General features: G+C 44.7%; 1 pseudogene; it reads left to right on the top strand.

Annotated features, from left to right (window-relative positions):
* The first annotated feature begins 749 nt into the window (after positions 1 to 749).
* Positions 750 to 1497, top strand: LOC116638033 (annotated as a pseudogene).
* The last annotated feature ends 23296 nt before the right edge of the window (positions 1498 to 24793 follow it).

A 24793-nucleotide genomic window follows, 5' to 3' on the forward strand; every position in this document is an offset into this window, starting at 1 on the left:
ACAAAGAAAATAAAGGTCATTTGAAATGCCACCGACCTTTTAATATTTTGGCATATAATGATTTTGATTAAGCAGACAGACTCTGAGGTCAGCAGGCCTGGCCTGAGTGTGAATCATGGCTCTCTGTGCCTCTGGTCAATTACATTAACTACCGAGGCCTCAGTTTCTTCACCTGTAAACTGAAAATAATAATAGCACTAACCTTATATAATTGTTGTGAGAATGAATTAAGGCAATCCACATAAGGGGCTCAGAATATTACCAAGTAGTAAATGCTCAATAATGCTATTAATATAAGCATTAGCATATATACATATATCATTACCATATTATTTATGTATACATACAGTCACACACACTCCACTCTTCATGCGCATGTGTATGTGTATGGAGTTTCAAACATTTATTTCGTAGACCCTCCATTTTTCAATGTGTTTAGGTATAGCCATAAAATGTAATACACAATCAAATTATTTATAGATTTCAGTAACTTTCAAGTCTATCTGCTTACTGATGTCCTTTGACTCTATAAATCATTTTTCACAATGTACGTAAGAAAAACAAGAGTCACCAGCTATGACACACTCTTTTTTAAAAAGGGACATACTTCCCATACTATTTTGGTAATTTTTTAACTTACAATGCATTATGAACATTTTAACACATCATTAGCCTCCCAAAACAACATTTTTAACGGCTGCTACTTTTCTTAAAAAAAAAGATTTTATTGCTCTTTTCCAGCTGGAACCATGGAGGGTACAGAAGAGAAGAAAATGAAGGTTCCTGCTGTGCCAGAAACCCTTAAGAAGAAGCGAAGGAATTTCGCAGAGTTGAAGATCAAGCGTCTGAGGAAGAAGTTTGCTCAAAAGATGCTTCGAAAGGCAAGAAGGAAGCTTATCTATGAAAAAGCTAAGCATTACCACAAGGAATATAGGCAGATGTACAGAACTGAGATTTGAATGGCGAGGATGGCAAGAAAAGCTGGCAACTTCTACGTACCTGCGGAACCCAAATTGGCATTTGTCGTCAGGATCAGAGGTATCTATGGTGTGAGCCCAAAGGTTCGAAAGGTGTTGCAGCTTCTTCACCTTTGCCAGATCTTCAATGGCACCTTTGTTAAGCTCAACGAGGCTTCAGTTAACACGCTAAGGATGGTGGAACCGTATATAGCATGGGGGGACCCAGACCTGAAGTCAGTGAATGAATTGATCTACAAGCGTGGTTATGGCAAAAATCAACAAGAAGCGAATTGCCCTGACAGATAACACATTGATTGCCCTATCTCTTGGTAAATATGGCATGATCTGCATGGAGGATCTGATTCACGAGATCTATACTGTTGGAAAGCGTTTCAAAGAAGCAAACAACTTTTTATGGCCCTTCAAATTATCTTCTCCATGAGGGGGAATGAAGAAAAAGACCACCCACTTTGTATAAGGTAGAGATGCTGGTAATAGGGAAGACCAGATCAATAGGCTTATTAGAAGGATGAACTAAGGTATCTACCATGATTATTTTTGTAATCTCATCAGTTAATAAATGACTACTCTCAAATGGAAAAAAAAAAGATTTTATTTATTTTTTTGTCAGAAAGAGAGAGCACAAGCAGGGGGAGTGGCAGGCAGAGAGAGAAGCAGGCTCCCCACTGAGCAAGGAGCCCAATGTGGAACTTGATCTCAGGACCCTGGGATCATGACCTGAGCTGAAGGCAGATGCTTAACCAACTGAGCCACCCAGGTGTCTCCAGTATTTGACATTATAAATATCCAGTGAGGAACCACCCTGTAGAGCTTTCTTATACACATTTTTGGTTGTTGCCTTAGGATGAATTCCCAGAACTAGAACCACTGAATCAAAAGAAATGCAATTAAAACATTCTAAAAAGAATATAAACACATTACAGAAAATAGGGCAAGGAAAAAAAAATACAATTCTACCACATTAATACAATTGCTAATATAATTTGGGTGATTAAGATATTGTGATGTTTTCGTTTTTACTTAGAAGAATAGAAGCTTCAAGTAAAAGATGGGCAGATGTTTATTATTTCTGCTCTCTTCTGAAACCCACTAAAGTGACAATAAATAACTAAAAGAAAAGCATAAACCCATAATGAAAAAGAGAATGGAAGAGGAGATGACAACAGCCAAAAGATGTGGTAAAAATTTTGAGAACTGAAAAGCAGACCAGATGAGTGATAACTGACTTAGTAGATCATAGGAAATGAAAATCCACGCCATGACTTAAATCTATGACTGGCTTTACAAGAAGCAGCCAGACCCTCCAGATCCTGCCTTGACCCTGAAAGGGGACAGAAGATTTACCCTCTAAAGAGGCTGAGCCAGGTAGGTCTGGATCAGGCACATCAGACACTGTGTGTGTGTGTGTGTGTGTGTGTGTGTGTGTGTGTGTGTGTGAGGGGGGATAATGGTGAGGCATTTCAGTGAAAGTTGACATACCAACTGAATGGTAAGACTCTCAGACCCCTTTCAATTTCCATTCCCAGAGTGCTGGCAGCCAAGCTCACACACTCTATCCTCTCCCCAACCCCAGAGAGGGGATTGGAGAATTCTTCTACAAGCAATTTGTAGATCCAAGGGAGAAGACTAGGAAAGGACCCCAAAGAGGTCAGTTCTCTGAATAAACTATGGTGAAGTTCAACAACTGACAAGGGCCCCCCTCTGCCCCTGCCCCATGCAGAAAAGGATTACTAGACATCTGACAAAAGCCACTAACATGAAACACACCAAAACAAAACTACCCAAAATGAGGAACTCAGAAAACACAGGGCAGGAAGCAGAAGAAAATCTCTGAAAAAGAGATAACATTACATACATGAAATAAGAACAAGAGGCTATAAAAAAATTAGAAAGCAGGAAAATGCTCTGAATCCTTAAATATGAGAAAAAATATCAAATTTTCTTTTGAAAGATAAAGTTGAAGATATCTCCCAGAAAGTGGAACAACAACAACAAGTTATAGAAGGTGTAAAGTTTAGGAAATTTTGAGACAGAGTTTCTAGAAAGAGAGAACCAAGAAAACAGATGGGAGGAAATCGCTCAGGAATTAATAATACTGGGTCAGACCTAAAGGAGAGTGACACATAGTATAGTGAATAAGAAAAGGCATACCTAGCATACATGATTCTGAAAGTTCATTTTATCACAAATAAAAAGAACATAAAAGTTTCTAAAAAGAAATCTAAAAAGAAAAACAAGTCACTTAAAAAGACTGAGACTCAGAAGAACAATTGAAAACAATGGAGAAATTCTGAGGGAATGATTTTAAACCATAATTCTATACCCAGCCAAACTATACATAAAGTGTACTTTTAAAAACACAGTTTCAGACATGTGAAGTCTCAAAAAATGTATCTTCTTTGCTCAGAAAGCTACTGGTGGATGTGCTTTGCTAAAACTAGGAGAGTAAAGAAAAGGAGAAGAAATGGCAATGAAAAAGCTGACTGCTGGGGCACCTGGGTGGCTCAGTCGGTTAAGCCTCTGACTCGATTTCGGCTCAGGTCATGATCTCAGGGTCGAGATATCAAGCCCTGTGTTAGGCTCTGTGCTGGGTGTGGAGCCTCCTTAAGAATGTAAAAATAAATAAATAAATAAATAAATAAATAAATAAATAAATGCAATTTGAAAAAAAAAAGGTTCTCTCTCCCTCTCCCTCTGCCCCTCCCCTCTCTCTCTTAAGAAAAAAAAAACTGACTGCTGTAATGTGGAAATCTGAAAATAATTTAGTGGCTAATGAAGACATAAGCTTATTTTTTCCTCTCACATAAGAGTCTAAGGTAAACATTCCAGGTCTGCAGGGCAACTCTGCTCCATTTAGTCATTCGGGGAACCAGATTCCTTCTGTCTTGTTTCTCTGCCACCCCTCAGAACAATGGTTATTGAAGTGTAATCTCCTGACTAGCAGCATCATTTGAGAGCTCATTAGAAATGCCAATTCTCAGTCCCAACACCAGGTCTAATGGATCAGAAACTCTAGGGATAGAGCCCGGAAATCTTTTTTAACAGGCCTTCCAGGTAATTCTGATAAGGTTTGAAAACTATTTTAGGGCATTATCCTTTTCTGTATCATCAAAGTTTGACTGCAGCTACTTCCATGTTCCAGGTCACCTAAGGGAAAAGGTGTGAAGGTTTTTATGGGAAGACCAGGAAATGGCATATATTGCTTCCACTTGCATTCACTTGGCAAAACCTGATTACGTGGTAACACTTAGCTTCAAAGGTGAGTTGGGAAATGTAGTCTTCAGCTGGGCAGTCACATACTAGCTACAATTCTATTACTATGGAAGAAGGAAAGAATGAATTTGAGAAGATAACCAGCAGTTTCTACCATATATATAATCCAGGCAACATGAACTGGAATGAGGAAACTGAGGCACATAGCAGTTAAGCAACTTGCATAAGATCACACAATAAGAATTGGACTTGGGATTTAAATTCAGGTAATTTCTGTCCAGAGTCCATGTTCTCAGTTATTATTACGCTACATAGTCTCGCTTTCTGTGGTAGGAAGTCAAAAGACAATACATAAAATCAATAAACAGAGAAATACAGGATAAGCATGTTATTAATAAATAAGGCCATATGGGGTGCCTGGGTGCCTCAGTCATTAAGCCTCTGCCTTTGGCTCAGGTCATGATCCCAGGGTCCTGGAATCGAGCCCCGCGTCGAGCCCCACATTGGGCTCCCTGCTCTGCGGGAAGCCTGCTTCTCCCTCTCCCAGTCCCCCTGTTTGTGTTCCCTCTCTCACTGTCTCTTTCTCTCTGTCAAATAAATAAATAAATAATCTTAAAAAATAAATAAATAAAAATAAATAAGGACATAAATACCAAGACAAAACAGATAAGCATTTATAGTGATTGCTTCCAGTCAGGGAGTAACTGGCAGTGGTCAAGGAATCGCTCAGCGGTAGGGTCTGCTTGAAGATTTTCTCCTTCTGCCCCTCCCCCCACTCTCTCTCTCTCTCAAATAAATAAATAAATCTTTAAAATAAAATAAACATCACTTTGACCAAAATAAATTTTTAAAAAAGAGAGATGACAGAAAGAATGTGGCTGGCTAAGTAAACTTAGAGAATGGAGTGAGACCCAGAAGAGAAGGTCAAGAGAACCAGAGTGGGTAATTATGCAAGGGAAGCAACTGGGGAAATTATACAAAAAGAGAGAGAGAAATTTCCACAAGAAGTGGAAATAAAAGGATTGTATTCTTGGAGAAACTACAAGCCAAAAGTAAGAGAGCCAGAGAGAATGAGTGGGGAAGAGATCGAATGAGACTGGGCGGAGACATCACTCCTGAACGTTTGTTCATGGAAGTTCTGTGGATTGAATCCAGGGAAGCTACTGAGTTAGCACTCCAGTGGCTTTATGCAGAGCTGTTTTGACCTGGGCTAACTCGAGACTCCTTCATCAGCTAAAATAAACAGCTCTGGCCTTAAAACTGAAGGTAGAAGAAATGATGAACTGCAAAGCCATACTGAGATGACTGATTAAAACCTAATTATGTGTCAACCTAAGCCAAACAAAAATCAGTAATAAAACTTCACTTGTTTATCTAATTTGTGGCTTTGGGGCAAGTCACTTAATTTCTCTGAGCCTCAGTTTTTTCTGTTGTGAAAAATTAACATATAACAAATCCTGCATATGTATAGTACATCATACCTTTCAGAGCTACTTTTCATTTTCCATTTCCCCAAGCTAGTTTTTTAGGAGATAAAACTGAGGTTCAGGGAAATGAAGCGAGTTAACATATAATTACACAACTGGTTAATAGTGGGACACATAGTTCACTTTTGCTTGTAAACACTGTCTCAGTTAAGAGTCACAGAAACTCTGTGGGAAAAAAAAAAACACCCAATTTATAGAGAAGAAAATCAGGATATATCTCACATCACCTGGCTGGCTGGCATCGGAACCAGGAACGAAACCCAAAAGCATGGGTAGAGAGAAGCAGCTCAGAAGCATAGCAGGGATAGCTCCTCCCCAACTGCGTAGGGACACAGGTACCCTCCTTCCCAGGAAGTCCAGATTCCGAACTGTCTCCTGTTTTCAGAAATATCCATTTGTCCAATTTTTTTCATTCAGAAAATGTGACCATAGAAATAATAACACTGAGGCTTACTACTGCACTATCACTGTGGTGAGCCCAGTTCACTGATTCAGGAGGAGAGAGAGACAGAGGCTAGGAGGGGAGAAAACGGAGTCAAGCTGTTGTGGGAGGGCCCGTGGTTGCCCAGATCTCAGGTCACAGCTTCCCTCCCAGAGCAGCCCTGCGCTCCACTCCCATCCCTGCTGATGGAGGAAAGATTTTAGGGTTCTAAGCCCACAGCCAAGAAAGAATTTTTGAGACATCTTTGGTGAAAAAGTGGTTTTATGAAAGCCCGGGGACAGGACCCGCGGGCAGGAAGAGCGGCACCGGGGTCACAAGGAGTGGCCCATTGTATACTTCCAAGTTGGGAGCGGGTAGAGATAGGGTAAGTCTCAAAGGAATTTTGGAAGCCAGGATTCCAGGACCTTGAGGGGCTAGCTGTTGTTAGGAAAAGGTCATTTATTACTGCCTAATAAAACCGTCTTCAGAGAACCCTTCAGATGTATATCAGTGGGTCATATGCTTGGGGGATGATTGCCAACATGTATCTTGGGGGTGTGGGGGGTAGAGATAAAGGAAGCTTCCAAAGGAATTTTTATATGCTAAAGTAGATTTACAGGATCCTGGAGAGTGGATTAAGATTGCCTTTGCCCTTAGCAAAGTACTCACATCGAGGCGGCGGAGTTCCTAGAGGAAGGTCACTCTGCGTGTTTCAAGGACTTGTCAGTGGGCTATAAGTAGTAAGGAAATCTCATAATTTTTCTTCTGCCTTTGTTTCCCACATCACCCGCCTGCGATGCTCAGGGTGTGGGCCCTGGGCCCATCCAGCCGGCAGAGACACCGAGGCTCTACAGCCTCCTCCGCTAGGGCCCTGGGGAGACCAGAGCCAGGCCTGGCCTTGGCCTCAGGCCCAGATGGGCCCACTTTCACCTCCCTCCAGGTCAGCACTCTGGCCCCCCAACCCCGGCCCACAGCAACTGCAAGAGGAAGGAGCCCAGCTCCAGCCCGCCCAGGAGGCCGGGCAAGCCTGGGAGGACCCGAGGAGGCCCGAGAGGCCTGGTCGGGGTCCCCGAGCGAGCCACCCGGGGCAGGACAGCTCCTTGCAGGGGCGCGCTCTGCGGAGGTCTGCCCTCCTGGAGGCTGCCCGCCCCCCCCACCCGGGACCCTCCGCAAGGGTAGGAAAAGCTAGGCCGCCATGGCCGCTGCCTTCCCGTGGCGACCGAGGCTCCACGTCCAAGGCCAGCAAAGCAAATATTTACCCTGGCTGCTCAGAGGCCGCGGCCGAGGCTGGGACCCGCACCCCCTTCCGGGCCTAGCCTTGCCACGGCGCTCCCCAAAGCCCGTCCGGCCCCTCCCCCACCGCCTTTTAACGGGGAATGCTGACAAGCTGAATACAGCGGGAATAACAGCCATTTGTTCTGGTTATCGCTGCCGGTATTGAAGCCAGATGTGTGTGTTGCTGACATTGACATGGTACATCTGGCTGGGTTTTTGGTTTCCATCGTGGAGTTTACCACATCCACCCTAGTCCGCTAGAAGAGAGGAGGCGAACATCTGGAAGTCATTGCAGCTGTCACGCTTCAAGGGGATCCTGTACCACAGAGAGGAGAATTCAATACGTAACTGAGCAAAATTATCCAGCTCGTCTTGTCAGTCCAGATTTCAAACACATGCAGGAAAATGGTAACCGCGTTAGGGCGCCCTCCCTCTCTCCCTCTGTGATGCCCACGGGCACTGAGAGCCTTCACCCACCACCCCAGGCGCTGGGGTTGTCCCTATTGTAAGACTTGGGCTCAAGTTGTCAGTTGTAAGACTTGGGCTCAAGTTCATTGCTGCATGCCTGCATCTTTTGTTCATCCCGGGTAGGCTGGGCTAAGATGGCTCTTTCTTTTTTCTTTTGATCTCAGTTTGCTGGAAGTTTTAAATTAAATATTGCTTAGTCCTTCCACTTCTGCTCACAACCCCCTTTCTCATGGCATTCAATGCTCTAGCCCTACCCTACCTATTCAATTTCATTTCCATTCCTTTAAGGCAAATACTACTTCCTGTCAGAGCTGAAATAAGTTATGCTTATTCTGACCCCAACCTTGCCTTTTGCCTTGAACCTTCTTTCTTTCCCTGTTCTCTTCATACCAGCCCCAAACTTCTTAACCCTTCAAGGTCTACCTCAAGTTTATTTTCATCAATGAAACCCTTTCTGACCACTCAAGGCTCCAGTGATCTTTCCTTCTGTGTGTTTTAATTAAGGATGAGACTATGGAGAGGAAATATTGGTTTGCATTTTTCTTTAGATCTCCTTCAGCAGCCAGCACTGGATGCGGAAGAATAGTAAGCCCTCCATAAATACCTGTCGAATAAAAGCATGAATCAGTGTTTTCTTATCACCCGTTCTTTCTACTTAACTTCCTTGCCTTCAATTATCCTTTCAATGGCAAGAGTCAATGTCTGTATATAATGTATCTTGAACTTTTTGGAAAGATGGCTGCAAAAATCTAGTAAATGAGAGTTAATAATACCTGAAGAAATCTATCAAGTGGAGACTCCATTAATGTGGAATTCTGCCTGCTAGTGTGCATTGGTAATTGATTTTTAAAAGTGAAGTGCATTGGAAAGAGAGAACAAAGAGCACAAGTCGGGAGATGTGGATCTTATTCCCAAGTTTGCCCCTGACTTGCTTAGTGAGCTTGGGTAGTCGCTTACCTTCTTTATGCCTCCAGTTTCTCTCTGTAAAAAGGGTGGGTTGTGGCCAATGTCCTCTTCCTGGTAATGGACAGAGCAGGGGCCACTTTCCTGAGAAGAGATAGAGTCCTATCAAAGCAGCTTCTTTCTACCACTTTTGATCTGTTCTGGAGTTAGAAGGCAATGAACTCCATCATTCAATGTTTCACCTGCCCAGTGCCAACATGGATGCATAAATGACATGGAGGAAGAGCAGAGTAAGGAAGGGAGGCAAGAATGAGTAGGAGCAAGATTTAGCCCTTGTGAGTGTCCAGCATTTTCTAACTCAAGATAAGCCATTGCAGCAAGTGTTGGGAAAGACTAGGCATCCCAGCCATAGATGGGTCTTGTCCTTCTTTGTGCATTGCTAAGGATGCAAAATACCCTACTCAAGCCTTGCTATCTGGCATGGATGATAGTTTAGGAGAATAAGTAGGATCTAGAAATAAAGGGGATGGATGGAAGGAGGGGACTACCAAAGAAGAAAGAAACTGTGCCTCCCTGGTAGGGCCACCCAGCCCAGGAGTATGGCTTTTCTTAACATGGAAGTTCCAAGATAAGAAGGGAATGGGAATCAGCAGACCCAGGGTTTCAGTGGATATCGGCAGCTCTGTTCTGCGGGTGGGCAGGTGCATTTTCCTCTCTGACTCTCATCTGTAGAATGAAGCACTTAGGTTAATTGATCTCTAAGGTCTGTTAGCTCTTACATTATATAATTCATTTAGAAACCACCAGCCCAAAGCAGCATATCACTTCTGACTAAACTCTAAATCCCAGCCCTACTCTATCCTGAAGTCATGGGGCTTCTAAGACATCCTCATAGAAGGGAAATCTGGGGATTAAATTCCTGAAATCCTTTCCTCCATTCCTTCAAAAGGAAGAAGAAATTTTCTCCCCTTCTCCCAGCGAGGAAACTGTTGCAATAGGAAGATTGCAGATTAATGACCAGAAAATCTTCCTCAAATGGAAATGATACTTAATTAAGTTTCATTAAATCGTAACTCCTGGCTTTTGCGTTTGGCTTCTTGCTCCTGAGTCCAGAATTGAATAATTCTTCCATCCCTGGGGCTGTTGAATTAAAAAGTGCGTAAGCTCTAGGGGATAATCTTCTCACCTCCACTATATCTTCAGCCATCCTCCTTCCTGTCTGAGCACTCAGAAAAAGTCATCACTGGGCATGTTTGACTCCTTCAGGAGAGAGGATGCTCACTTCTAATTTGTCTTAGTTTATGGGCAACTTGACAATTTGACTAACTACTAAAGATCCAGGACTCTATCATCCTCTCATAAAAAGCTAATAAAAAAAGCTATTAATGCAGCCCATTAGTTGGCTGAAAATGAAAGGTTATGCAATCATTGTCTTAGCTGAGAGGAACTAAGCTTTCCAGAAAGAGTTCACTCTACACCCAGAGGCATCAAGAGGAAAGTTCATGTCCCTCTGCTCCCATTTACTAGCCTTGGATATTTAAGCATCTTGCCCCTTTCTTCCCTCCCTGAACTATTCTTCTGTCTCAAGTGGACCTCTTGCTTTCTGTATAAAATGCCTCTCTCCAAATTCACTCCTTCTCCACCGACACTTCCTCTCACATTGCTCTGCTCTGCTCTGCTCTCCTACGGGTGAGGCCCCAGAAACCTTCATTCTCATGGAAAACAAAGCACTGGGCACTGCAGCCTATCCACTCAGGTGGCCTTACATCATCAAGCAATTTGACGGGTTCCAGGAAGACCTTCCCTTCTCAAAAAAAAAAAATGCTCTCCTCGATTCTGCTGTTAGATTCCTTGGGAGCCTTGAAAGAACCTCGACTGGAATTGTGGGTGCCATATTCTCTTCTGTGCAAAGGGCTCTCTCCCTTCTCTAAAATCCTAGCAATCGCATGGGTTCTCTGGTACTTTTCATACAGTGACTTCCTCTGTGACCTTGGGCAGATCACCTTTCCTCTCTGGAGTGCAGCTTCCCCCTTTGTCGGACAACTAAGAGAAGAGAAACCCTACCTTGCAGCAGGAAAATCTGGCTAGGCCCAAGGATAAGCTCTGACTGGAAGGACTGGTAGAAGAACAAAGTCTGAACTATCTTTCATTTGATTCCAACTCTGACCACATAGGGTCAAACCACCTTGAGATACATCATCTTTGTGCATCTTGTCTTCCTACATGTGTGTATTGAAGGGATGATGCAGGGAGCGTGTTCTTTGTTGGCCCCACCCACTGGCAGAGCATTGTCCAGAGCATGAAAATTAATATGTAATTGATTTAATCTTGTACTCAACCTACTTTTGATATGACTCAAGGTACCTCTAAAGAAGGATACAGTTTATCATCAGTTTAAATGGTCTTCATCTGAAGGAATCAGAAGGAATTGATGGTTTCCAGAACAGAATGTTCTGCTTCTGATATTTTAGCAACAAATTTGGCCTTTGTTTTTCTGGCAGTCAAGGCTTAAGGGGTCATATGAATGGATTGTTCATGCTTGCTGGACAAACGGTGGGTTCAATAAACATTTTTTTCATTGATTCAACCACCCCTTAGTTAGGAAGGCAAAATACTGATAGAGAAGTCCTAGAAGAAAGGAGAACAAGGTAGGTGGCTAGAGGGGTTTTCCACAAAGGAGAACCCTAAAAACAAGCTTCAACCTTGTTGCCAAGAGGGGGCCTTCCCCGGAAATTCCCAGGCTACACACAGGCCAGCAGTATGGCTTCAGGATGTGAGGCATGCCCGTAACTCCACAGGTTACTGGGTGCATGCCCAGTTGCTTCCTTGTAGTAGTTTCATTTCAGGAGGGAAGCTCCATGTTGATCTGTAAGCCGGACATTTCTTTGAGGAAAATGTAGTATTTTCTCTTTTATCCAAACACACACCTTTGGAAGAGGAAAACAAAACAAAACAAAACAAAACAAAAAAACCTCTCTACCTGTAGATTCTTAAGCTTGAGTGCTCACCGGCCACAGAGCTATCCCAGAGAACCCCTCATTACATAAAGCTTCTGCACCTGATTCGGGAATGAATCTGTCTGCCGTTGCCCCTCAGAGTCCCAAAGCATGCCCTTGGAATTCATTGTCAAGCCCAAGTTCAGCCCCAGTTGCACTTGCATGAAAGGTTCCTCGGTTTGATTTCTGAAATTCTCTGGGTTTCCCAACAGATGGGGAAGTTCTCTTTATCCTTACTCCTCCTCAGCTGCTACACGCCTGCCCACCTACTCCTTCTCTGCTGTTCCTTTCCTTTCTCAGATTCAGGCTTTTTTCTACTACAGGATCCTCGGAGTTATCTCTGCTTGCTCCAGTGGGGGAGTGAAGCAGGTAAGTCCCCCCAGCCCTGCAGCCTGGCATCCTTACTCCACTCCACCAGTCCTTTCTTATTTGGAAACCTAATTGCCTTGCTCCTGAGACGAACAAAGCTTTCTGAGGTCATTGGGTCCCACCTCTTGCTCCTGGATGGGTGACTCTCTGAATCTTACAAAGACAGGTATTCTACCCTATCTTCTGACAATCTTGCTGCTGTTTAATCCCTCTTGTAGGTGAGGAGTTCCTCCTTAACAACCGGAGAGTCGCCTGCCCTCATTGAGGCCCCACTTCTCATCTCCTCCATTGTGTCCGGGACAAATGACGGATGAGCGCTTTCTTTCTGTCCTTCACCTTCTCTTCAGCAGAGAAAGTTTCCCCAGAAATAAAACTCTGATTGTTCTACTCCTTCCTTCCCGCCTGCCTCCTCTAAGCACCCTCTAAATCAGACCCAAGGCTCCGGAGGGAGTAATATCCTTTCTCTCGCAGCTGGTCTGAGTTTGGCCGTCTGGGAGACTGGGCTTAGAACAGCTTGAAGTTAGCACAGAGGCGAATGAAGCTTTAAATCTCCAGCACTTAACAGCTTCTCTGCAGCCTCAGAGGTAACCGCATTTGCTTGCTTCCTCTCGTCTCTCTATATATCTATGTAATCTCTGTTCACTGGAGCCTGACTCTAGCTCTCTGTCTGCACGGCTCTGGTTGTGCTGAAAGAGGAAAGGTTGGGGAAGAAAAATTAATGGACACAGAGCCATAAAAATAACAGGCTCTCTAGAGCACACATGAAGAAATAATTAAACGGATTAAACTTGGTGAGTGGGAAGAAAGGGGCAGAGGGCTTAGCAAGCCGATACTGATGCCTCTGACTTCTACCTTTCAAAGAGGCTGTGGTTCAGTGGAGAGGGATCTGGGTGCCTTTTTCTTCATTCTGGTGGGTTGGATTCAAGCTGAATGTTGTTACATCACTAAGCTCTTTAAAGGCTGGGTCGGTGCCTTGTATTTCTTTGTATTCCCTCCATCGGAGCCTCAAACAGAGCCACACCCTCGTGAGAAAAGGAAATTTGATATTTATTGAGGGTTCTTTGTATTCCAGGTACCATGTCATATAGTTTACATCCTGGCTGACGATCGATTGAGTGTATTTCAAAATTGAGAAACGAGTGCAATCTCTTTCCTATGAGCAGGGATCAATCCCAAATAACTACCACCTCAAAAGGTGTGAGCCAAAAATTAGCTTGTACCTACCCCTTACCCTGACTGCCTCCTTCCTTTCCTCCCTTCAAACGGTAGACACTTTTGCTATGATGGCAAGGGAAGGAGGGAGGCTGGTATGTAGAGATCATTTAAATATCTGAAAAGGTGTAGGTCAGTGAGCAGTAATGGCCGAGGACAGTAGGAGGGCTGGGGGATGGAGGGAGCTCCCTCCCTGTTTCAGGGTATGTCCTGTTCCTTCCGCCTCATTCTTTTGGGCTCAAATGAACATCCCCTGAAGGGGCACAATCTTCAACTGTTATTTCTTTGCATCGATACTCTATTATCCTTACTTTCTAACTTTTCAACATTTTGAGGATAAATATGTATGATGTTGTGACTTACCATAGGAATTATATATTTGATGTCTTCTCTGTCCCTGGCACAGAGTTCTTAAACCCCGGGGAATTGTGATGAGTGATGAGAGGTGGAAGATGTCTTTTGTTATATTAATGAAGTCATTTTTGGAAAGCCCCACGTCACCTAAGAATGGCGCTGGTAGCCAAAGGAGCCACTCATGTGATGAGAGGGTTGGAACCTTCAGTCTCATTCCTGCCCACGTACACCTGGAGGTCGAGTTCAAACAGCAATGGCCAATGATTGAATCAATCAGCCTAGTGATGAAGCCTCTATAAAAACTCAAAAGAACAGTGTTCAGAGACTTTCTGAGCTGTGAACAGCTGGACATGGGAGAGTGGCCAGCCCAGGGAAGGCACAGAAGTTGCATGACCCTTTCCCCATACCTTGCTCTTCCGTCTTTTCCATCTGGCTATTCCTGAGTTATATCCTTTTATAATAAGGGTAAAACCCTTTCTCTGGGTTCTGGACCTGCCATTGGCATCTGAAGGGGAATGCAGGAGGAGAAGGGCAGTCTTGTAGGACTGTGGGATGGGATGCTACCCCTGATAGACAGTGTCAGAATTACGTTAAATTGTAGGACCCCCCAGCTGGTGTCTGAGAATTTCTTTTCCCCACACACTGGAATTGGGTGCAGAATCATAACATTAAAAGAGAAGATTCAGAATACAGATACCTCCCCTAGGGAAAGCAGAGCTGAGTGAGCACCAGAATAGTGACTGGCAACAAGAACACAGCATAGAAATGAGACAGATTGGATTCACCTCCAAATTCCACCATTTCCTATGAACGGAAACTGGAGCATTACTTTACTTCTCTGGGCTCCTCACTCTTTTTTTTTTTTTTTTTTTTTTTTTAAATAGGCTATATTTTGACCAGTTTGGGGTTAACAGAAAAGTTGAGCAGACAGTACAGAGTTCCCTGATACACTTTCATCCACCACACCCGATTTTCCCTATGATGAATATCTTCACTCTTGGTATTCTAGATCCTTGGGTTTTAACAAATGTATAATGACATGTATCCACCATTGCTCTGTCACACACAATGTCTCACTGCCTTCAAAATCTTCTGTGCTCCCTCTCTTCATCCCTCCTCCCACCCCAACCCCTGGCAACCACCGATCTATTTACCGTCTCCAGTTTTGCCTCTTCCAGAATGTCATAGAGTTGGAATCCTACAGTGCATAGCCTTTTCAGATTGGCTTCTTTCATTTAGCAGTATATATTTAAGTTTCTTTTGTGTCTTTCTGTGGCTTGGTAGCTAATTTCACTTTATCACTCAATCTTTCAATTTTTTTTCTATCAAATCATAACACATATACATTAAAACCCAGTGAATTTTTACAAGGTGAGTCTCCAAATCACTTATGAAAATTACCAGCAGCCCAGCACCCTAGTTTCCCCTCCCAGTTATTATCACACCCCCTAAAAATTACCACTATGCTGACCTCTAACATCATAAATTAATTTAGCCAGTCTTTGAAGCTCAAATAAATGGAACCATCCAGCACATACTCTTTTGTGTCTGTTTGGCTTTTTTCTTTGATATCTAGGTTCATCTGATATCATAGTAATTTGTTCTTTTTAAATTGCATTGCATAAATATACCACAGTTCATTTGTCCATTTTATTGTTGGTGAGCATTTGTGTTATTTCCAGTTTGGGACTATTACAAATATTGCTGCTATAAATATTCTTATACAGGTCTTTTTGGTGAACATATGCTCACATTTCATTTGGGTATATACCCGAGTGGAATTTATGGGCCACAGGGTATCTGTATTTTTAACTCTAGTAATAATGCCAGTTTGCCAAAGTACTTGTATCAATTTACACTGCTACAGCTTCTCACCTTCACCAATACCAATACTGTCAATATCTTAATTTTAGACATTTTAGCCACCTGGTGGTTTGAATTTGCATTTCCCTGACTACTAATGAGGCTGAGTACTGTCTCAGGTCAGGTTCCTTGAGAAAGACCAAGATGGAGATTTATACGCAGGAATTTTATTAGAGAACACCTTGATGAGAATGAAGGCGGCAGGATTGACATCCCGTTGCAGTAAGCGTCAGCTGATCCTGTGGGCAGCTCTGGAGCTGGCCTGACCCTTCCAAGCTGTCCCGCCTTGAGGCAAGGGGCCAGGTGTTTTTACCCAGCACTGACCAATCACTGGATGTGGGCTGTCCCTGGGAAGGAGTATGATTGTGGGTAAAAGTTCTCTTTTGCCAAAGGCAATGCCCAGAGAGGGACAAAGCTGAGAGCAATACTGCCAGGAGCTGGGGAATGAGTGCTCTAGTCCTAAAAGGGATCTGGGCTGGGGCGCCTGGGTGGTGCAGTCACATGAGCGTCTGACTCTTGGTTTCAGCTCAGGTCCTGATCTCGGGTTGTGGGATGGAATCCCACATCCGGCTCCATGCTGAGCTTGAGTTGCCCTCTCTCTCTGTTACTCCCCCCACCACTCTCTAAAATAAATAAATCTTTTTTAAAAAAGGGAGGTGCTCTGGGCTGCACACTTTAGCCTCTCCTGTAAGTACCTTTTCATATGCTTATTGGCTACTTAGAGATCCTCTCCTGTGAATTAGGCATACTGGTCATTCACCAAATTCTTTTTTTCTTGGGTCATCTTTCTTTTTCTTTCTTTTTTTTTTTTCTTTTCTTTCTTACTGAATTGTCGGAATTCTTTGTATATTTTGAAGATAAATCCCTTGTCAGATGTATGTAACACAAAAACATTAACTTGTCACTCTTTTAATGGTGTTTTTTGAAGAATGGAAATTCTTAATTTTAACAAAGTTTCCTCCTTTTTGACAAGGGTTTCTTGTGTTCTGTTTATAAAACCTTTCCATACCCTAAGGTCACAAAAATGTTCATATATATTCTTCTAGAAGCTTTATTGTTCTGCTCTTCACATTTGTCTATGGTCTGCCCAGAATTGATTCTTGTGTATAACGTGTGGTAGGAATCAAATTTATTTTTTCCAGTTGGACATGTAATGAATCTAGTATCATTTATCATCATCATCATTATCACTCTCTCACCACGTTTCAGGGGTACCTTCACCATAAGCCAGATGACTGCATATATTTGGGTCTATTTCTGAATTCTCATCTGTTCTATTGGTCTGTGTGTCTATCTTTTAATAATTTAATTATTGTAGATCTATAATGAGTCTTTATATCTAATAATACAACTCATCCAACCTTGTTCCTTTTCTTCAAGATTGTTTTTGCTGTGCATAAGCCCATTTCCATGTAGATTGTGAATAAGCTTGTCAGTTTCCACCAACAGCACAACTCTGCCTGGATTTCTATAGGAATTGTATTGAATCTATTGATAATTTTGGGAGAATTGACTCTGTACAGGACAGAGTTTTCCAGTCCCTGAACATGGTATGTTCTATGGTATGTTTAATTATCTTTTCTTGAATATCTCTCAGTAATGTTTTATAATTTTTAGTGAACAGTTCTTGCATATCTTTTGTTAGATTTTATTCCTAAACATTTTAGTTTTTATGTTATTATAAATGGTATCATTTAGAAATGTCATTTACTAAGTGGTTTACAATTGATTTTTGCACATTGCTCTTATATCTAGTGACATTGCTGAACTCGCTTACTAATTCCAAGTTTATCTGAGGGTTCTTTCAGTGTTTCTAAGTATATGGAATCTGTGAGCAATGAGTTTCATTTTTTCCTCTCTAATCTTTTTACTTTTGTTTCTCTTTATTTCCTTTAAAAGTGAGAATTGAAGCATCTATAAAACATTTAATATGGATATATAGCTCCAGGTTGAGTGAATAAATGAATGAATATACATATGAATGGTCTATGCCTAGGCAAAACCCCATTATTTATCAGTATATAATTCATTTATCCATATGGATTCCTAAGCTGCAGTAGGGATGGTCAGAATAAAATAAAAAGAACAGGACATGGGGGAAGAGATTAAAAAGCAAGATGAGGGGCACCTGGCCGGTTCAGTTGGTGGAGCATATGACTCTTGATCTCGGGATTGTGAGTTCAAGCCCCACATTGGGTGTAGAGATTATTTTAAAAAATTTTTTTAAATAATAAAAATAAAAAGCAAGATGGAAGGCCATACCATTCATTCATTTAAACAAATATTTATTAAGTAACTACCTAGTGCCAAACTCCTTCTTAGGCAGAATTTGCCTCTCATGGAATTTACATGTGACCAACTAAAAAATGAAAAATGAGATAATTTAATTTTATGATTTGTCTTTGAAGGAAAGGGGTAGCCCTAGATCTTGAGCACATCTATGCACTTTAACAGGGTTTGACTACCTCAGGAGTCAGCGGGGCACTGACCCCCAGGCTTTCAGGAGCATCTGGCCTTGAGACTGACTTGGCCTTATATGCGTTTTTGAAACTCTACCTCTTTGGAATCTGCTGGAATGTCAGTGAGGGTTGCTCCAACCTCCAGATGGGAGTTCTTTCTTTTTTGCCTCCAGTGGCTCTGGAGGCTGGAGCTCAGAGTTGACCCATCCAGAGCAGACCTCAGATGCTCTGATCAGTGTTATGCAGGAAAAGAGGAGGCCCCTGGAATGGAAGGAGTTGACGAACAAACCCTGGATGATCTCCTCTTCCTGTGTTGAGATGTCTTCTAACTCTCAGTGAGCTCTCTGAGGTCTTAGGTCCTACCAGTCCTACTGAGAGACAGTCCTACTCTCCAAGACAGACCTAACCACTAGCCCCAGAGATGTCTTTTCCATTTCTCACTTATAAAATATTCCTGGTAGCCAGACCTGATTAATCAGATTTTATGAGGCCCCCACTATGACATTAACTTTGAACTCTACCCACATTTATGAATTCCTTATTTATTGATTCCTTATTTACAAAGCACTTGCATTCACCTGGTCTTGTAAAATCACAATCCCAATATACAGATGAGGAAACAAGGTCCGGAAAGACCCACTGGCCTTCCTACGGTCCCACCTCTGGTGACCAGGCAGAATGGGCCTTCTGACTCTACATGTAGAGTTCTTTAAAGTGGGAAGGTAGGATGACAAGAAGATAAACTTGGCAGGCATGTTTGCAAATGGCAAGACTTCCTGGCATCCCATGGAGATCTCCTCCAGCTATGAATAAAGCCACTTTCTAAGGCTCTAGTTCTTCTCTTAGGGGATAGGATCTCAACCTCCAGCCAGGGCTCTTAGCCTTTCTATTTCTTCTGCTTTTCCACCAGATAGTTGGAAGCCAAGAGTGTGAAATCTGGAGGCGTTTCAGCGCTGAGGTGCTCATCATGCTGATGAATGGCCGTCTACTTCATCTCCTAGGCTGGATAAGGAGCCAGCTGCCAAGGCAAGCCCAGCGGTAGGCACCCCTTCCCAGCTAGCAGCAGAAATCAGGGCACCCTTTGCCCAGGGTGCAAGGCAGTCTGTCTGCAATGAAGCATCCAGCTTGAACTAATGAGCTGTTGGCGTGGATGGCCAATTATTTTAGCTTTTTAAAAACCTGCCAAACTCTCTTTTTTCACCATGGCATTCCCTTAATGGTCCAGGCCTGAAATCAAATCCTCTGTGTAGAGGGCAGGGCCCTGCCCTAGGACACTCCCCATCCCTTTCATTGCCTTGGGCCATGGGCCCAGGGGTAGAGTGGAGCCAGGATGTTTTCTCCTGGAGCCTAACTCAGACAGACCTTGGCCACCTCAACTCCCCACATGACAGAGGCCAGAGTCCTCAGGAGGGGCTTGGATGGCTTGCTCCATTCCAGGAGGCCCCAGAGTATTCCTGGACCAGAACAAAGGCCAAAGTCTGCCACCCAAGTCCCAGAGTACTCAGAGCTCCTGGCTCCAGGGCAGCCTGAGCTGTCTAGCGGGCCCAGAGGCCTTCAGGATGGGTGTGTTCCTGGCACAACTCCAGCTCCTTCTGGATTTACACTCTGTTCTGTTCTCCCACTCCCCACCAACGGGTGTTCTAGTGGCTCTTTCCCCAGCCATAAGCCACTCTCAAGAGAGAGCCCGAGAACCCCATGTATCCCACCTAACGTACTCCTATCAAAAGGGACATCACTCTGAGCGGGATGCCAGGGAGAAACAATTGTTCCATAACCGCGCACTCTCCAAAATGGCACCATTTTACAGTTCTTGTAGTTAACTGCTAGACGTGACGGCTGTTAGGACAAGGCTGAGCACATGCGGGAGGAAGCCGTGTGAGGCCGGACTGTGTGAGGCAGAGGAGCATTGGTCCAAGGCTAGCCCCTTATGACGGAGCGCGCTCTCCACAGGCCGGACATCCTCCCCACTTGCTGGCCTGCGCACAGCACGACCGACCTCGAGGGATGGAGAGGGCCCCCTCTCTGCTTCCCGGGAATAGTCTCCCGTGCCCCTTTTCTTCAGAATGAGGCAAGGGGATAGTGAGAGCGACCCCGCCCGGAGCACGGGGCCAAAGGGCCCAAAGGGCCCAAGGAATGGCGGTTCCTCTCTCCCACTCTGCTTTCTTCTTCCCTTTCTCCACCCCAGCTCACACCCCAGTTTTCCTCGGCTGCTTTCTCCCCTTGTCGTCCCCTTTTCTGCTCTCCCTTCTTCCCTCTTTCTCTTCCCGTCCCGCCCCCGCTCCCCTTCTGCCGCCGTTGTCTTCAGCCTGGGGGAGCTCTCAGAGCTGAGCCAGGCGGGGGCCGTCCCAAAGCCCCCCGGCTTCTCCTCGCTGCTCCTCGCTGCTGCCGGCCGCCCCCAGCTTGCGCTCGGAAAGGCCCCGGGGCGCGCGGCTGCCACAGCAGGCCAGCCTGGGATGCCCCGACGACTCACTCTCTGTCTCGGTGACTCAGACAAGCTCTTCCAAGCCTCTGTTGGCTCCTTCGTCAAGTTACGTTTCAGTCTCGTTGGGATGGCGCGCTCAGCGCAGTGGGGCGCGCAGCGAGCTCGCCTTAGGTGTCCGCAGCCCTGAGGGTGCGGATGAAGACTCAGGTGTGGCTGCTTCCCGCAGGGAGCTCTCCGTCTAGAAAGGGAGGGAACGCAGCAATTCGGGGTAGAAACGGAAATCAGGAAGGCATGATTAAGAACTCTGCGGGGTGAGGGAGAAACTCCCTCTCCTGGGGCGATGAGGACAGGAGTTAGAGGGGCCACAGTGAAGGACAACATTCCCTGTGGAGGAAGCAAAAGGTCCAGAAACAGGAAAGTTGGTGGCTCATTCAGGGAGGAGATTTGTGCACTAGATCGCATCCCCCTTGCCTCCTCAAGGACATCCTTGCAGCAATCCCCCCTTCTTTTCCTGCTTCATTCATGTGTTTCCTTTACTGTGTCATTCCTGTCCACATACCAACATACTATTATTTCATCTGTCTTAAAACAAAACAGATAAACCTCCTTGACCCCACTGCTCTGCTCCCCTTTGGAGCAAAGTTCCTGGAAGGCTAGGTATGCTCATTGTCCCCAGTTCTTCTCCCCTCAACCTATTCATTCAGGCTTCCATCCCTACCGTCCCAATGAGACTATTCTTGCCAAGGTCACCAATGGCCCCGACATTGTTCAATCCAGTGTTTATCTTTCTCGACCCTCAAGGGCATTTGACATAATCACCCCCTTCACCTGGAGGTACTCACTTTACTTAGCTTCCAGATACCACCCTCTCTTGCTTTTCCTCCTACCTCATTAGATGCTCCTTGTCATCAGCCTTTTCTACTTCCTCCCCAGCTCCCTGATGTCCCTCCGTTCAAGTACCCCAGGGCTCTGACTTGGACTGCCTTGCCCCACCCCCTTTTTTTTGAAGCTAGTGTTTGTTTATTGTAACATTGAAAATATTTTAACTGTGGTAAAATATATACAGCATAAAATTTGCAATCTTAGTCATTTTTAAGGGTACAGTTAAGCACATTCACACTCACATTATCATGTAAGCAATCTCTAGAACTCTAGAGAATCTCTAGAACTATTTTTTTCGTCTTGCAAATCTGAAACTCTATACCCCTTAAACAACAACCCTCCATTCCCCTCCCTACCTAGCCACTGCCAACCCACCATTCCACTTTCTGTCTCTAGGGATTGGACTAATTTAGGTACTTCATATAAGTGGAATTGTGCAGTATTTGTCTTTTTGGGACTGGCTTATTTTACTTATTTTTACTTACTTTATTTTATTTATTTCGTATAATGTCCTGTAGGTTCATCCATGTTGTAACATGTAACAGGATCTCCTTCCCTTTTTAGGCTGAATAATATTCCACTGTATGTATATTCCACATTTTATTTATCCATTCATTCATCGATGGACACTTGGGTTGTTTCCCCCTCCTGACTATTAGAAATAATGCTACTATGAACACGGGTGTGCAAATATCTCTTCCAGACCCTGCTTTCAATTCTTTTGGGTGTATATCCAGAAGTGGGGTGGCTGATCAAATGGTGCACCTCTTCACTTTTCTCTTCACACCACTGTGATCTCATCCAGTCTCATGACTTAAAATATGTTTGCTGATGGCTTCCAAATTTACCTCTCCAGCTCACACCTCTCCCCTGAACTCTTGACTTAAATACCCAACAGTGTACTTCTGTCCCCATCTGGATATCCAATAGGTATCGAGAACTTATTTCCCCAAACCTAATCCTCTACCAGTCTTCTCCACCTCATTTAATGACAACTCCAGCCTTCTATCTGTTCCATCAAAAAACTTAGAGTCTTCTTGACTCACGCTCCCCATCACATATCACATCCTGTTGGTTCCCCTTCAAAATAAATTCAGATTCTGACCACTTCCCATACCTCCACTGCTACCATCATGGTCTAAGCCATCATCTCTCACCTGGATTATTAGCAGGCAATGACCTGCTAACAGGTCTACCTACTCCCATACTTGCCCCTCTTCTAAGTCTATTCCCCAGGCAACAACCAAAATGATCTTCTTTAAAGATTTGTAAGTCAGATTACATCCCTCCTATCCTTTAAACCCTCCAATGGCTTCCCACCTCCCTCAGGGAAATGCCAAAGGGCTTTAACGACCAACGAACTCAAAATGGTCTGGCTCCCATTAGCCCTGTGTAAGCTTACTAGCCTCCCCTTGGGTATTAGTTATCTATGACTGCATAATAAATTAGCCCCAAACTTAGTGGCTTAAGAGAAGAATCATGTATTATCTCAGTTTCCAGTCAGGAGGCAGGATGTGGCGTAGGTGCGTCTGAGGGCTCTGGGTCTCTCACAGGACTGCAGTCAAAGTGTTGCCTGGAACTGTGGCCATCTCAAAGCTCACCTAGGGGCGAATCCGCTTCCAAGCTCACTCACCCTGTTGTCGGCAGGACTCCGTTCCTTGCGGGCCATGTGACTGAGGGCCTCAGCTGCTCAGACTGTTGGCCTCCGGCCTCCCTCTCTTCTGTGTCAGGCAGGCCTCTCCATAAGGCAACTCACAACATGGCAGGTGCAAGCAAATGAGACAGTAGGAGGAGGCACGCAAGGCAGAAGCCAGAGTCTTGGTAACCTATTCCCAGAAATGACGGCCCACCTGTTTTGCTGTATTATGTTTATTGGAAGCAAATCACTAGGTCTAGCCCACACTCAAGGGCAGTGGATTATACAAAAGCATGGATCCCAGGAGACAGAGATCACTGGGAGCCACCGTGAAAGCTTGCCCACCACACGCTGCTCCTTCATCCACACCGGCCTCCTTGTTTTTCAACCCACGAGACAGGCCTTTGTCCCAGCTGGTCCTCAGCCCAGAAGGCACTTCCCACATGGCTCACTCACCCCCCTCAAGTCTTCGCTCGGATGTCACCTCTTCCGTGAGGCTTTGTCTGACTGCCCAATTTAAAATTACAGTTCTCCACAGCCCCTCTTCCCTCTCTCTGCTTTATTTTTCTCCACAGCACTTAGCACCTTCTGACACCCTCTGCTTTGCTGTTTGTTTGTCTGCCTCCATTAGAATACAAGGTCCTGAGGCCAGGCAGTTTTGTCCACGCGTTTCACTGTTGTCTTCCCAGTACCTAGAACAATGTCTGGTACATAGTAGGTGCTCAATAAGTGCATGAATCCTGTAGACCTATAATTTTCCAACTTCTCAGCGTGTAGCCCTGTCTTAAAAAACATTGTAGGGGACTCCAGTATATCAGACACAGAAAAGCACAGCGGGTCTGTTGGACTGAGGCAGGAGGGATGCATGTCTGCCCACCCCCACCCATGCCGTTCCTCCCCTTTGGTGGTGTTGAGAGGGCTCGCAGGCCCCCAGGCTTCTCTCAGAGCACTGTGAGGAGTTATGTTCAAAGCTAAGAAGGAAAGAGCTTGCTGCTCCAGCCCCTCGTGTGGTTCCTGGGTCCTGCTAGAAACCAGCCCGGTGTTTGAAAGGAGGCCTGCAGCCTCACTCCTGTTCCTGCCACAACCTCCAGTGAGCTCCGTGTGTGCACCTAGTTCTCTCAGATTCCAAACTTTGTTCTATTTCTGGCCTCTGACAAGCGAGAAAACATTCAGAGACTCCCAGAGAGTCATTGTTGGAAAAGACTCTAGGTACTGCTTAACACAATTTTCTGCCCTTTGGTTTACAGTCATCAACCCACTCAACAAACATTGAGTACCTGCTGTGTACAGGCCAGGCACTGTATGTAGCCCTGAAAAACAGGACCTTTCTTCCAGCAGCACATGGGGAGATGCCCGGCTCAAAATTCCCTCTGTTTGAACACCTCCAGATCTGGGGGCACCCCTGCCTCCCCAGGCCACACGTTACCCCACCCAATGACACCAGCAGCAACACTGAGCTGCTTTTTATTGAGCCCTGCCTCTGTTTTCTTATAACTCCCACTTTTGGCCTTAATTTTCTCCTCTGGCTCCACACCAAATAAATCTCTCTCTCTTCCAAATGATAGCTTTTAAGTACTTGAAAACAGTAATCAAGTGCCACAGAGAGCTCTCCAAGACTTGTGGCCACTTTGGGGGGACTGTGTTTTGTGGCTGCCCCTAACGAGTAGGGATTTTGGAGCCAGGCCGCGCTGGGTGGCTCCGGATCACGTAGCAGGGCCGCAGTGCTGGGAACTCCCTCTCCGAGGCCGCTGGCCCGGCCGCCCCACCCCAGCGGGAGGGAATTCCAAGTGTTTTTGCTGGAGGGGCGAAGGGTGCAAACCAGAGTCAAGCCCTGGGCTTGGGTTTCCTGCTCC

This window comes from Phoca vitulina, unplaced genomic scaffold (assembly GCF_004348235.1).
Source record: "Phoca vitulina isolate PV1807 unplaced genomic scaffold, GSC_HSeal_1.0 scaffold15, whole genome shotgun sequence".
In the NCBI taxonomy this organism is placed as follows: domain Eukaryota; kingdom Metazoa; phylum Chordata; class Mammalia; order Carnivora; family Phocidae; genus Phoca; species Phoca vitulina.